This window comes from Mus caroli, unplaced genomic scaffold, assembly GCF_978045245.1.
Source record: "Mus caroli unplaced genomic scaffold, Mus_caroli_1 scaffold_7, whole genome shotgun sequence".
Classification (NCBI taxonomy): domain Eukaryota; kingdom Metazoa; phylum Chordata; class Mammalia; order Rodentia; family Muridae; genus Mus; species Mus caroli.
Genome location: NW_028227262.1, coordinates 33,508,806 through 33,524,516, shown reverse-complemented (window position 1 = coordinate 33,524,516; position 15,711 = coordinate 33,508,806). Strand labels below are relative to the sequence as shown.

At 37.7% G+C, this 15,711-nt stretch overlaps 1 protein-coding gene and 1 pseudogene across 1 annotated transcript in view; one reads left to right on the top strand and one right to left on the bottom strand.

Annotated features, from left to right (window-relative positions):
• Positions 1-15,711, top strand: part of Syn2 (synapsin II) — a 151,606-nt gene that overhangs the window by 17,519 nt on the left and 118,376 nt on the right. The window lies entirely within an intron of this gene.
• Positions 2,991-15,711, bottom strand: part of LOC147003854 (interferon-induced transmembrane protein 2 pseudogene) — a 41,041-nt pseudogene continuing 28,320 nt past the window's right edge.

The following is a 15,711-nucleotide window of genomic DNA, read 5'->3' as shown; positions in this document are numbered from 1 at the left end:
CTTCAACTCACAGATCCTCCTGATTCTGTTTCTCAAGTGCTGGCATTAAAGTTATGCACTACTACACCCACTCATATCTTGATCCACAAGCAGGAGGCAGAGAGACATACTGGAAATGGTGCAAGTCTTTTGAATCCTCAAAGCCTCCTCTCAGTGGCACACTTACTACAGAAGAGACATCTCATCCTTCCCAAAGAGTTCCACCAACTGAGGATCAACCATTTGAGCATATGAGCTTACAGGAGCCACTTTCTCTCAAACCACTACAATGATTACTTACCTCAAAGCCTCCTTGACTTTTGCCCAGAATATCTGCAAGTCTCTTCATAATTTCTGCTTAACAACTTGAAGAGCTATTTGAATGTAAATTTGACATTTTAGTTCTTTGCTTAGAGCTTTCAGTAGCTTCTTATGTCCTGTAGGTAAAGTTCATGGTCCTCCTGTGATTTGACCTCTTTGCTCCCCAGCCTTCTTCTAACCATTCCCAAACATTATTTTCTTGTAATTCTAAAAGGTTGGCAATTCTGTACATGTGCCAATCTTTCTTATTTTTGTTTAGCTGTTAACTCCTGTTGTAATTACCTTTGTTCTTCTTTCATTTTGTTGCCTGAGCAAATTTACATTTCTGCTTTGAGATTGAGACAGGTCTACTTTTCTAAACACTCTTTTCAAATTACCTAGACTTGGTTGTGTGTTGGGTATCTTCACATCTTCTTTCAAGCCTTTGGCTGGCTTTCTATTCATCTTCTCTTCTCTTCTCTTCTCTTCTCTTCTCTTCTCTTCTCTTCTCTTCTCTTCTCTTCTCTTCTCTTCTCTTCTCTTCTCTTCTCTTCTCTTCTCCTCCCTCCCTCCCTCCCTCCCTCCCTCCCTCCCTCCTTTCTTTCTTTCTTTCTTTCTTTCTTATTTAGTTAGCATGTATGTATGTGTATATGTATGTATGCCATAATTTACACGTGGAGGTCGGAGGACACCTTCTAGAGTTGGTTCTGTACCAACTATGTATTCCACCACATAGGTTCTAAGGATCAAATTCAGGCTGTCAGCATTGATGGCAAATGCCTTCATCTGCTGAGTCATCTGGCTGGCCCAAGTCCATGAATATATTTATCTCTAGATATAACATCTGTTTGTCTGCCTCTACCTATAGCATAGGCTTAGTATTTTGTTAATTTTTATATCCTTACCATACAACATCATGGCTTCACATACTTTGAAGTAAATCAATCATTGCCATACTGAGTTCCACCAAAGCAGAAAAAGATTGGGAAATTAGGGATAAAAAAGGATAGAAGGGAATGTTGTCCATAGAGAATTATTTTAGGATGAAACATTTTGTTAGTCAGTGTTCTATTGCTGTGAAGAGATGCCATGACCATGGCAACTCTTCTAAAGGAAAGAATTTAATTGGGGGCTGGCTTACAGTTTCAGAGGTTCAGTCCATTATCATCATGGTGGGAAGCATGGCAGCATGCAGGCAGACATGGTGCTGGAGAAGTAGCTGAGAGTTTTATATCCAGATTCACAGATAGCAGGAAGAGGGAGACTCTAGGCTTGGAATGGGCTTTTTGAAACCTCAAAGCCTGCCCCTCAGTGACACACTTCCTTCAACAATCCTTTCAAATAGTGCTGCTCTCTGGTGACCAAGTAAGTGTTCATTCAAATCTATGAATGTAGGGACCATTCTCATTCAAACCACCAGAGACATACGTGTTATTTATTGGAAGTCAACCGTTTTTCTCTTCAAATATAAGCTTTAGATTGTGTATGTGAAAGATTAATTACTAGTTTTCAAACTCCAAAAAATCAACCGTCTTTAGAGGTTTAGCTCTGATTGTGAAAGCTATGGCATCCCATACCAGTGGGACACATTATTTGGAAAACACAGTTCTAATTGAGTGAAGGCAAATGGAATGAAATATAGGATCAAATTCCTCTTACTTACCTATGTTGTCATTTGGCTTTTAAGGGGCCATTTTCCTTAAGATAATCTTCCCTTCTTGCCTTTCCCTGAGTGTAAAACTCCAGTCTTGGGCCATCTAAGCTGCTTATTTCTTTCTCTAGAGAAGTAGTTCTATGTGTTACTGCTTTGCCTATATTTTTACCAAAGCTTTGTGTATCTTCTCCAAATAGCTCTTATGCGCTTCCTGCTTACTGGGAGTGTGGGGCTGGTTTAATTTGATGATCTACAAGGATTCCTCAAGACTACCGCAAAAAATATTTTACTCAAATGAAACAAGTAAGTTATAAATTTTATACTGGTAGAATAGCATTTTTGGAGGATCAAAATAGCATTATGTTTGAAAAATAATAAAAAAACATTAAACCTTCATGATCTGAGTTTGCTTGTTTCTTCAGTTTTATTTTTCTTTGATTCTCTACCTATTTGATATAGCCATGCTAGACTAATTCAGTTAACCAAATGTGCCGTGTCTCCATGCCACCTTTTATGCTTATTTATACTACCACTACATGGCTAGGAAGGCTTTTCTTCTCCTCTGCCATTGCCCAGGTAGTTCTGAATAAGTAAGACTCTGTCTGTGGTTGCTTTGTATCCTTTTACTTGCCACCAGCTGTTTTATTCTCTCTATATATGTGTTTGACAAAAAGAATACAAAATAGCAAATATGCAGAATGAGAAGTCCAAAAAACATATTACACAGCTGCAGGCCATGATTACTAATGTATTCTATTCAAGATTTTTGATAAATTAATAATATGAGTGGTAACTAAACATATGGGGAATTCTTGGTAGCTCTTGGTAACTAAAGTGTGAGTAACCATTTTACATCTAGGTATCACATAACATGCTGTACATCTTAAATATATGTAATAAAATGTTTTGGAATTATATATAATAATAAAAAATCAATTATTATTCCTCTAGACACTGGGCTGTCACTAATCCTTCCTTAAATGTTTTCAGTTTGTTAAATAATCATTATGCTTGTCTACCTCTTAAAATAGTTAACTCCCTGTGTTATAATGTTTTATTTAACAGTAATGCTTTAATAGTTCTATCACTTTACAATTTCTAGAAAGATTTTTATGTATGTAGCCAGGCCTGGTGGTACAGTCCTATGATCCTAGTTAGTGTGAAGCTGAGGGAGGAGAATTGTAAGTGCAAGGCTTGCCTAGTTCACAGATTTGGTGTTCTGTGATATTCATATAGTGAAATGGTTAAGCTAGAGGAACACATTAATATATCCATCATTTCACATAGTTGGCAGTTTTCTTCAGCACAGCAAGAACAGTTATAATACACCCACTTAACAAAGATCTTGACTAGAATGTACTTTTAACTGTAGCCCTTATGTTGTAATAGTATATTTTTGGGGGCTTGCCTGTCCTACATAACATGCTTTTAAGGGTCAAATACCATATTTGCCTGTCTTATTTCTCCACCTCCAACGGTTCTAGGATACCCTTGAAGGAAATGACTTGTAATGTTTAAAAAAATGGTTGTCACCATGTGCATTTCAAAAAATCCACTATAGACAGATATGTGAGAGTAATATTTGCATGTGTGAGGTAAAGGGTTGGTCCTCCACCAAGGGGAGTGGCAGCTGTGAACAGTGGAGCACTTGTTAAGACTTAAAATTTAGAATGTGGTATCTTTTGTGAAGTGACTTCAAAGACTGCTACAGAGGTCCTGGTGGAGATAATAATGATTCAGATAATAATCATAACGATGCTAAAAAAAAATCAAGAAACTAATGTCCAGGTACTTTGTAGTGGAGGTGGGCCTGTGCCCAATATTGCTTACCATCTTCCTATCAGTAGACTTCACAGAGTACATATGCGCAGTGAAACCCAGGCAGAAGGAGTTCATGAGGAGTATGTCAAACACATGAGGCAGGCACAGTGAACTCTGTGTCTGTTGATCACGTTGGTACTGACAACAGTTGAGCTGCGGGGGTCCTCAAGCTCAGCTACCATGTATTTCTCTTTGATCCACTCAGAGCTTGATGGGAGTCCAGCTTTACTGGTCAAGGAGGCTTAGGATGTTCTGTTCATGGCATTGACTCTAGAACAGTCAGCCTTTCTGGAGGGTATCTGCTGCTACCCTTGATCTAATGACTACAACTTTTATTTAAGTGTAGGTAGAAAAAAGAAGGCTTCTAATAATTAACTTGAGAATTGATCAGTGATTTAAAAACGTGTAAAGTTATCAATGATGAGCAAAATCACTTCAGTTTTCTATAAATATGGAAAAACAAACATCAGCCACATTAACCAAGATAGCTAATCAATGATTAATGAATTATTTATTTCTGTAGTACTGTGTATTGAACCTAGGACGTCAGATATGCGAGGTCAGTGCTTGACTAATGAATTTTCATCTTTAGCTCTCTTCCTTTCATCTTGAGATAGAGTTTTCTCGAAGTAGTTCTAGACTGAGCTTGAACTCATTCTGTGGTTCATGAAGACCTTGAATTTGCCGTCTTGCTTCTGCTTTCCATATATCTACAATTACAGGCCTGTGCCACAGACCTGGCTATAAACAGTTTTATAAACTGTAAAGTGCTATAAAGGCATTCATTGTTATTGCTTGATATTTGCACCTTAGACCCTTCCTTAGTGAGCTGTTGATAAACTTGCTGTGAGTCTAAGTCAGCACTCTGGTGAGAGGAAATACTCTCACGCTCGCTTTCATCTCCCAGAGAATAGCTTCATGCTCTCTGCTTCTCTGGGACCCAGAGACGACTTTGCTCACTGTGTCTTCCTCATTATGGGGTATCGGCTTTCCTTCTTCTGAAAGAAAGAGTGGTGTGAGACCATTCTCCCATTCCAGTTCTTGAAGAACTGAAGTTCATTTTCTAGGATATAAGCCTCTGTCTGCTTCTCTGTTTAAGGGGCCTAACCATTTTCTATAATAACTCCAGCTTGATTTAATCCTGTATAAAGATACTTGGGCTTTTTTGGAGGAAATAGAGATCCTCTTCTCTGTTATGGACTTGAGTTTTTGGAGGACCCCAATATTAAAATGATAATGTAGCTCCAACTGGTTTTCTTTTATACTTTCTTAGGTTCCAACGGTGTAGACTGAGTCCTTTCTCATTTGGATCTTTCTCATTGTGATGTGACTCTCGGGATGTATATTATTAACTATGGTTTCTAGTCCCTGTCTCCTCCTGATGAAAAACTGTTGTTGAGAATTCAATGTCTTAAGTGCTGTGTTCTCTGTCATTTTAACTCTTAAAGAAAAAGAGTTCCAATGAAAGAAAATGAACAACTTTGTTTGTTTGTTTATGCCTTCACTTATAGCTTAGGATTGTTCCCAGCTAGCTCCTATAACTTAATAACCTGGAACAAACAACTCTTCATTCTAGTATGTTATCTCCTATGAAAGCAATAAAACCAGTAAAATACTTGGTAAAATATATATGTAGACTGCGTTTGTGTGTGTGTGTGTGTGTGTGTCTGTGTTTGAATGTTAATGCTTTCAGTTCTAAGATCGTCTGTGGAATCTCAAGAAAAACAAAACACTGTAGTACTGTGGAAACAGTGTTCAAACATTTACATCTCTGTGCTGCCAGCAGTTGTGTCACTACCATAGGCAATTTTGGGGGCCTCTGTTTCTATTTAAAAATTTAAAAATGTGACTTCTGTCTTCCAAGGCCCTTGCAAATTAATTTCTAGAAGTTGAGTGATTTCTTAAATTCGAATCCCTTGGCAGTATAAAGGGTTGTTCAGAGAAGGAAGAAGATGATTGTGAACTGGAGGCTGGAAAATGTTTCACAGAAGAGACAGATGTGGTCAAATTTGAAGGATGAGTGTGATTTATACTAGTGAGAAGAAGAGAAGTATTTCGGTTAAAAGAAGAGTAAGAACAAAAGCAAAACTGTAATAATGATGAGTCTGATGTGTAGAGATTTAGGCTAGTTGTCATAAAGGTTTTGTGTAGAGAGAGAAAAAGGGATAGTAATAATACACTATGTATTAGCTGTATACAACATGTCAGGCAGGAACTGCTTTATGTCGAAGTACTAACTCATTTACTATGTTATGAAGAAGATTACTGTTATTAACCTAATTTTGTGAATGGAGAAACTAAAGCTCATAGGCTTAGAACCAGGAGTCCAGCTCCTGTGCCCATGTTCCCAGTATCATGCTCCATTCATCAGGTCATACTGGTCCATATTTCTCCTCATGTAGGCACGCTCATGTCTGTAATATAGAGATGACTGAGGCGAGGCAATTTTTTTTCTGTTTCTTTTATTTCTTTATTTTTTTGTGGTTCCGAGGCTTTGCATATGTTAAGTAACTACTGCTGAGTTGTACCAACTGCCCTGATAGTGGATGACATTTTATTCCTTTTCTATATTATTTGTCTTTCTAAAGAGGAGATAGAATCTATTTCAGAGAGTTCTTAGAAAAATCAGTTGAAATGAACTTTGGAAATTCATGGCATCATGACTGGCACATGAAAGATTTCAATAATTATTCCACCATAACAGACATATTTTTCTAGCACTTTTAAGACAATAGCTCACCGCACCAGTGTTTATGGAGTCTTCAACTGAAGTCGTATTGATTGTAGACAGAGTTATATAACACCAAAAAAAAAAAAACATTGAAAAATGGAACAAATCCCAGTGAATATTTTATTCCTTCTCCATGTCCTTCAGTCCTTCATTTGTAAAGATGAGATACAATATATTCAGAATGTTCTTAGGAGCATCAGTTGAAATAAATTACTTTTTAGTAGATATAGTTTGTTACATATAGTTTAGAAAATGTGTTTTAAAACAGTATCCAAGAAAGATGCCTTTAAACTGGCTAATTTTTAGAATCTTTATACTTATATTTGAACACTGTCAAATCCATTTGTTTAATCCTTTAATTTTCTCTAAGGAGGTTAAGATGCCCCCATAGCCAGCAAGTTATGGCATCAGGATTAAATCTAATACATCTTTGATTTTGATTCTGTGTGCATTTCTACAGGCTTCCTGGACTGAGTCCCAGATGTCTTAGAGCTAGGTGATTGGCTACTCTGGTTGGAAATACTATATAGGCAAAAATTCAGTCCTTCAAGTCACTTCATGGGCTTCTTTGTTTTCCAAATTATTTGGTTGAATCATTTGGTGTTAACTGCAGTTTCTTGTAGAACAGCTGGATTCTGATATTCTGACCTGCTTTATTGCCTTCTTTTGGAAGGTGATGGCAGCAAAGTTCAGAGCAGTTTAATTCAGGCCATAGCAAGGTTATAGTTCTCTAAACATCCATTTCCTTAAACTTAAACTTCCAGTTATGATACCCGAAGTGCTTTCTTCATGTTGTCTCAGAGACCTTTGTATGCTATAGCACACACAGTGGATTTCAATATACTATATGGGTGGAGACTATAGCAACTCGGGGAATATAGAGTAGATATGTAAAAAGCACTTTCCACTTAATTTTTTCTTAAGTATTATTACAGGCAGTTTTTCTAGGAGTGAGAATTCAGCAGAATAGTTTTCTCTTACCAGATCTATTGACTCTAGTTTGAGCTGTAGAAAATAGTGAATTTTTTTTATTGGTTATTTTATTTATTTACGTTTCAAATGTTATCCCCTTTCCCAGTTTCCCCTCTGTAAACTCCCTATCCCATCCTCCCTCCCTCTGCTTCTATGAGGGTGCTCCCCACCCACCCACTCCCGCCTCCCTGCCCTGGCATTCCCCTACACTAGAGCATCAAGCCTTCATAGAACCAATTGAATTTTGCCTGCATGTATGTCTGTAGACTCCAGATGAAGGCATCAGATCCCCTAGAAGTAGAGTGACAGTTCTGAGCTGCCTTGTGGGTGCTGGGGATTGAGCCAAAGTCCTATGGAAGAGCAGCCAGTGCTCTTAACCACTGGGCCATCTCCCCACCCTGCTCCCTACTTGTCCCTCTTAGGTTTTTGCCCATGGGCATATGTCATAGGACCTGGAGACTATTTCTGAGATGAACATATTTTCTGAGACAGAAGTGATTTCTGGAGTCTTATTTTCTAACACAAGAAATTGCAAGGAATATTTATTCTTCTCCAGATATTTTCTCTCACATTAAAAGTACAAAAAAAAAAAAAAACCACACAGATCCAGGTATGTGAATGATACATCTACTCCTATCCATTCTTTATATCTATGCAGACCCATGTATACATTCTAACTTATTCATCAACACTGTATGTATAAAAATAATGTACCTCTGGAACAATAAAACTGGCTATCAGTAACACTGAAAATACAAGTGTCAATCATTTTCTTGTAATCACTTGAATGAGTAGAAATATGTGCTTTGTAGGGATAAAGGAAATTACCAAGAAAACAATTTTGTGAGATTTCTTAAAGTATATCATATAGGAATAATTTATAGATTAACCTGTTAATCTTTAGACTTACTAATACTAAAAATTCCTTATAGGAGATATTTTATAAGGATAATTGCATTTTTTTTTTTTTAGTTTGGATTTAGGTTTTAAATGTAAAGAATGGAAACTACTTTGTTGTTTTGCACAGTATTTCCAGGTTTCACTTTCTGTGGTATTAAGATGGTAGGTTGCCTGAGGACTTCCCATAGCTGCTAACTGGTCACCAAAGGAGGTACTAGAGGTTATGTCAGTCAATATGCAGAGTTCAGTTCATTAGAAGTAGACATTTTAGATTTACTAAATACAGCGTATACATCAGTGACTAAACAGACACATTACTAATTATTGAGACTAAATGACAACAGTTTTGTTATTCTAGGATATCATCTATCTTACATGCCTCATTTATATATATTAAGCCTCAGGTATCTAAACATCCCTATTCTAGAAAACCTGTAAATGGACACAGTTCATAATGAGTCAAACTTATATTAATGACTTCACACTAGCACTCAATGTCATGTTTCCAGAGGAAATGTTAGACATAATCCATACACGTAAGCCTTGTAATATGGACTACAAAAAGCATTTGATTATCATTGGTGAATTTGGTACCAGTCCCTCAAACCCTGATTTACCCAAGCAAAAGCCCCTCCTTATCTGCTAATCATCATTGTAATTTTTGGTACTTTGGATGCCAGAGTTTGATGATGACTTTTTTCAATGTTAAGTGCATTTATAGTATACATAGGGATGACTTTACTGTGTGTCTGCAAAGCTTTGAAAAGTTTGCACATGTTTATATAGGTAGAGTGTCCTCAATGCATGATAGTAGGAATGTAGCTTGCTGCTCAGAGTTATTAGAGGGTGTTTAAAAATTTGGGTTCTCACATCACAGGAAGCAGAAAAAGCTGGAAGACTTTCTACTTAACTGTGAGATATCCAACTGTAGGGAACCACATTGCTATCCAAGGCTTCTTGTAGTCAGTAAGCTCTCTTTTTCAACACAGCCTAGGCTACCATATTTACAGCAGCTGAGACAGCTTCCTTGGTGTCATAGGTGGAGTCCATCCTTTGGTTTGGAGCTGCCCCTGAATGGGAAGTGCATGGGTCATCATCCTGGATCTCATTTGCCATGTCATGCTGAGCTTCCGAGAGGAGCCCTGAAACCCGGAGCTATAGCAGATTCCCAAAGAACAAAAGACAGTTTTGTTGTTTGTTTGGTTTGTTTTTGCCCCTGAACTTTCCAAGTTTGATTGCAGAACCCCCATCTAGGGCAAACATCCTGCCTCCAGTGGTGTATAACCCAAGGTCTAACAACACTGAGAGAGAACTGCCAGGAGGAAAAGGATATCTTCCTGTGGGGGAAATCTAAGTTTCAAGGTCAAACTCCTTTTCACTCATCTTTTGCTTGCACCCCAACTTTAAGTTAGCCTAGTATGACTGCACATTGTTGCCCATCCCCTCATTCAGATACTTTTTGGTTACCTCCAGCTCACTTGTAAGATTTCCACTGTTTCATAAGACTTAGGCTTACCACCACTGGAATCAGCAGTTGAAAAACCAACTCTGGAAGATTTTTTTTTAATACTAAAATTTGGAGAAATTTTGGTGATTAGAGTGGAGCAGAGACCCTCCAGAGACTGTCCCACCTTGGGATCCATCCCATCTACAGACACCAAACCCAGACACTATGGCTAATGCCAAGAAGCACTCGCTGACAGGAGCCTGGTATAGTGGTCTCCTGAGAGGCTCTGCCAGAGCCTGACAGATACAGATGCGATTGCTCTCAGCCATCTATCAGGCAAAGGGAACCCCAAGGGAAGAGTTAGAGGAAGGACTGAAGGAGATTGCAACCCCATAGGAAGAACAACAATATCAACAAACCCCTCAGAGTTCCCAGGGTCTAAACCACCAATCAAAGAATACACATAGAGGGACCCCATGGCTCCAGCTGCAAATGTAGCAGAGGATTGCTTTATCTGGCATCAGTGGGAGCAGAGGCCCTTAGTCCTGTGGAGGCTCAATGCCCCAGCATAGGGGGATGCTAGGGTGGTGAGGGGGGAGTGGGTGGGTGGGAGGCAGAAGCACTCTCATAGAGGTTGGGGGAGGAGGGAAGGGATAGAGGACTTGCAGAGGAGAAACTAGGAAGGGGGACACATTTGAAATGTAAACAAAATAACCAATTAAAAAAAAAAAGAAATGATGACATTGAAAATGCGAATTGCTAGCTTCTTGGAAAACATAGGACAAATTTCTGTTGTCATTCCTAAGCTGAATTCATCTATGAGTTGTAATGGTTATTGGCAATATTTTTCATATTTTTTGCATTTTTATAAAAATGTATAAAAACAGGAAAAATGTCTGTAAATTGAATTAGGAGATTTTTAACACTAAAGCTATGAGGAAATACGAATCATTCTTCTTTGCCAACTTCTTAAACGGAAAGTTAACTTTTTGAAAGCGTAAATTATTATTTGATTTGGCAAAGTAGAATGTGACTGATTTCTTGCAGTATCTAGATGAACTATGAACTATTTTTTTGTTGAAAAAAATGCACTCAGCTGACCCTGAAAGGCCATTTTGATTCTGTAATAGGTTATATATGTCAGAGAAACGTTATGATTTGCTGTATACGTTGACTTTGTGTATTGTTTTATTTAATTGTCATCTAATCTTGAAAAAAAAGTGAGTATATTTTTCTTTTTAGGAAGCCATGTTCATAAAATCTGGTTTTCTTGAAGTTGCTATAATCAGATAGGTCAAGTTGCATCGAAACTTCAGATTCTGCTTTGCACCCTTTTCCCTTTCAATTCCTCTCTTCTCTGCAGCTCAACCCGATGTTGAGCTCCGCATTAGTCAATTGATAATGCTCTTGCATGGAAGTACCACGTTTAGATAAAGAGATTGCTTAAGCTGGAAGGAGCCTGTATGGGTTGTGACAGGTGCTGCGTAGGTTGTTTGAAAAATAACTTAAGGACTGTCTCTTTTCCTTGTGTTTTTGTTAATTCTTGTAATACTTTTTAAACTTAGAACTCCTTCTGTTTCTGGTATATTTCAGACTGATTTTAAGATGTCAGGAAAGGGAATTTTCGCTCGAGAATTTAAAGCATTTTGTTTTTCTTTACAATAAATTTATCTTATTTAGAGCTCATGGTGGTGTCAGACTTAAGTTTCCATTGAAAAGACTATTTTCGATTGGTATATTTTTTTGTTCATTTTTACCCCTACAGAGTCCTTCTTGCTACAGCCTCTTTTCTCCAAATAATTCTGGCTATAGTTATATGGAAAGTTCTGGAACCCAAAGGTAAGTTTTGGAAGAGGGGAAAGTATTTCGAAGCTCCATTTCTGTAGGAGTCTTCCGTGAAAACCTTGGGGACTTCCTGCTGTCCTGGACACTTGCTTTACTTTAAACCTTAAGAACAAAGAGCTGGCCAGGAGCTCTGGAAGGAGAAAGAACTCCCAGAGACTCTTCAGTGAGTTGATATAGTTTTTCTTGTGGTTAAACCTTAGAAACTGACATAAAGAACCTTTTGTTTGTTCTAACTGGTCCATCTCCTCTCCTCTTCTTGGTTTCCCATGCATTTCAGTCATTCTTCCAGGGACTATTCCATAGGAACTGATGCTATAAGGCCGAACACAGGCAATACTGCTTTGTCTTCACGAAGCTTATAGTTCAGCAGTAAAGACATAGTTAAACAAGCAATGCAATAAAGTGTTTTTACTGTTATGTCCACATATTCAGAGGAAGTTTTAAATAGAATGTTTTTCTCTGTGTTTTTAGCGTAGCAATAGAACAAAGAGAAATGGCTCTCACATCTTTCCATAATCTTTGTCAATATTTATCTAAATATAAATTACTTCATATAGCTGTGCCTAGAGTTAGGTTATTATTTAATTTTAACTGAAAAATTTAAACATTCTAATATTTGTTTATGTTTGCTTAAAGCATGTGAACTTCACAGTTTTAAATGATATGTTCATTGTCAATGAAGAACAGTGGATGGTAATAGCCAGAGTATCTTTTGGATTATTTATTTTAAGTAAAAGCTACCTTTTGAGTATTTTTTTAATGTGGTAAAATAATCAGTGATTATGAAGTTAAGAAAGGAATTTGTAGGGGAGGTGTTTTGAGACAGGGTATCACTATGTAGTCCTGGCTGGCATAGAACTTTCTATGCAGACTAGGCTTGCCTCAAATCTGCTTCCACCTCCTAAGTACTGGGATTAAAGACATGCACCACCATGTCTAACCCTACAAAGGCATTCTTTAAGGTAAAGTCAGTGCTTCAGGTAAGACTATGACCTGTGGGGTAAAGGACTGTTTTATTCTTTCCTTAACATTTAGCAGCTTGGTTTTAAAGCAGTGAATAGTTATCTTTTAATATCATTTGTACATCATCTTGTATTACATAAAATTTCACTATTTAAAAATTTGAATCTCAAGACTTCCTGACATTGGAGGTCTCTTTGAAATTAGTATGAATAGAGAGGTATGGTACTTTCAGGCAGTATACTGGAGACTATAACCACAAAAGGAGAACACCTTCAGGGGTGGAATAGACACCTAATAGTAATTGAGTGGAGATTGGTGGAAAACATGCTCATAAGTGTTATAAGGTGCTGGAAAGATGATTCAGTAGGTAAAGTGCTTGCTACAAAACAACAATGTCTGCTCCCCCCAACACCCATGTAAGAACTGGATGAAATAGTGTGCATCTGTATACCCAGCATTAGGTGGAGTAGAGGCAAGAAGATTCCTAGCACTCACTGGCCTGCCATTCTGTGAGCTTCAGGTTCCATGTAGAGACCTTACTTTAAAATATAAAGTGAGTATAGATAGAAGAAGACATTTGATGTCAACCTTCAGCCTGTGTATGTACACACACTCTCACACACCCTTCCAAACATATATACTCACCCACACAAAGAACATGTCAGAAATAAAATGTATTTCAGAGAATCCTAAGAAGATGAGACTGGAAGATACCCCCTAGTTACTGATCTTAGAATCTTTGTAAATGTGTATGAGCATGACATAAGTCTAGAATTATCTAAAGACGTAACTGAAATAAAGATGTTATGAAAGTGCTCTATAAACTTTAAAGTATAGCATCAATAAAAACTTACTGTCAGTATCCCCTTAGTGCAGTGAACACAAGAATAGAAGAGTAGATTTGCCTCTCCCCCAGGAGATTGAGTTATTCTTTATGATTTGCAATCAGTTTTTATCATTGGGAGATGAAATCACAGCGTCTAGACATTATTTTTCCCTCACCTCTGTCTGGTGATATCGAGGAAGGATAGAAGGTCAAGAGTTGGCTTTGTGAGGGCTGTGGACTTTGCTTAAGTTGTATCACATTATCACACAGCTATTGCTGCCTGACTCCTCTTCATATAGGTCAGTGAAAAGAAGACAGAGTATAGGATATATTTTGTTTGAGTTATTTATTTCACTTTATTGGAGCTGTTGTTCAAATGAATTGATCCTAGGGTGAGATTGGGATGTTTTAGGGATTACTATATGTGTTTTATCCTGTGACTAGTGCAAAGTAGTGATGGCTTTGGTCAGAGGTTGATTTGATGACTTCAGTGCTTAGTAAAGTATAGAAAATGTGAAGAGAAAGAACATGGACAGCCCTGATGTATTAGAAGCTTTAAATAAACAGAATCTGAGTAGTGGAGAATCAGGGATAGATTTGTGGTGTCAGGATGCAGTCATGGGTTAAAACTTTATGATCCTCATTCTCCAAGAGGTTTCTCTATGAACTTTAAAATGATTATATTATAAATGACACTCATAAAATACACAAGTAATGATTTTATAGCTCAGTAACTTTTATGAAGCATGTGTATATTACCAGCTCCTGTTCAGCCTCTGCAATACCCTCTCTCATCATTTCTTCTTTACTAGATGGCCATCAGCTTTTCTTTCTTCTCTACATATTAATTTTGCTTATTTAATATATGCAGAATCATACAACATAACCTCCTTTGTGTCTGGTCTTGTTAGTTTGTCCATGTCTTCACGAGACTCATCTGTTTCCTCTTATACAGCTTTAGTCTAATCGCTTTCATTGATGCTTTGCATTGTTAGAAGGTAGAAGTCCTCCACTAGGGGTCTTGTCACCTTTGTGAGAGATTATGAATAGTAAAACTTAAATAAGCAAAAGATTTGGCTTTATTTTTCTTTTACATGCACACAAAGCCTCATGTTGTCCTTTGACCATCATAGGGGAATGGAGAGGAATTTAATTAATTTGCCAGGAATTAGGATTAGTAAAGGGCTTGACAAAAGGAAACATTTGGGCTGGATCTAAAGGAAGAGAAGTTGACAAAGTGGATTGGGAAACTGAAGGAATAACACATTTCAGGGAGAGGAATGAGGTGGAAAGCATGCAAAGATATTGCTGTTTTGGAATGCTGTGCTTGATGTGGCTACTGTTTATGATGGGAAGGACAGGACCATGAAGCACTAGGAGATAAGGTTGGGAGTGTCCCTGGGCTCTGCTATAAAAAAGGTTTTGACTATTATAGTGGTATAGTCAATAAAGAATTTTAAATATCTTTGTATGAATATTGAGCTCTACTAGATAAAACTAACTTGGTTTCCTATCTTGATGAGTGTCACGTCTAAAAGCACAGTGAGGAAATAAGAGGAGAATGTTCTGCTTATAGCAAATGAGTGCACTAGGGTTGCTTGCAGGAAATCTATACTCATTCTATAGGAAAGAAAGCAAAGATAGGGCTGAGCACGTGTCTGAGCATGCTCACTTAAGATATACGTTTCTGAGGTAGGCATACTGGTGCATGCCCTTTAATCCCATCACTCACTGGTGTATCTTAGTGAGTTCAAGGCCATCCTGATCTTCATAGAGAGTTCCAGAACATCCAGTCTTACATCGAGACACCTGGCTTCAAACAAACAGCTATACATTTTTAAGCATAATTAGTTCAAAGTCATAGAGCACATGTTTAAAGAAGAAAGATGATGGCCACATTCCGAGTATGTTCAGCTTAAGGTCACAGAGCACACGTTCAAAAGTGAAAGATGAATGGCATATGCCAATGTGAGACAGAAAGCGCAGTATTGTAATGAGCAAAGTGCACTCTAGATCACCTAAAGAATGAGTTCAGGGTAACATGAGCTCAGCTGATTCCCTTTGTCTCTAAAGAGAGTTAGCTGAAAAAATGTAAAACTTGGAAGGTACATTTGAAAGGTACCTTTTTCCCATTTTTTTATTAGATATTTCTTCATTTACATTTCAAATGCTATCCTGAAATTCCCCTATACCCTCCCCCTGCCCTGCTCCCCAACCCGCCCACTCCTGCTTTCTGGCCCTGGCATTCCCCTGTACTGGGGCATATGATCTTC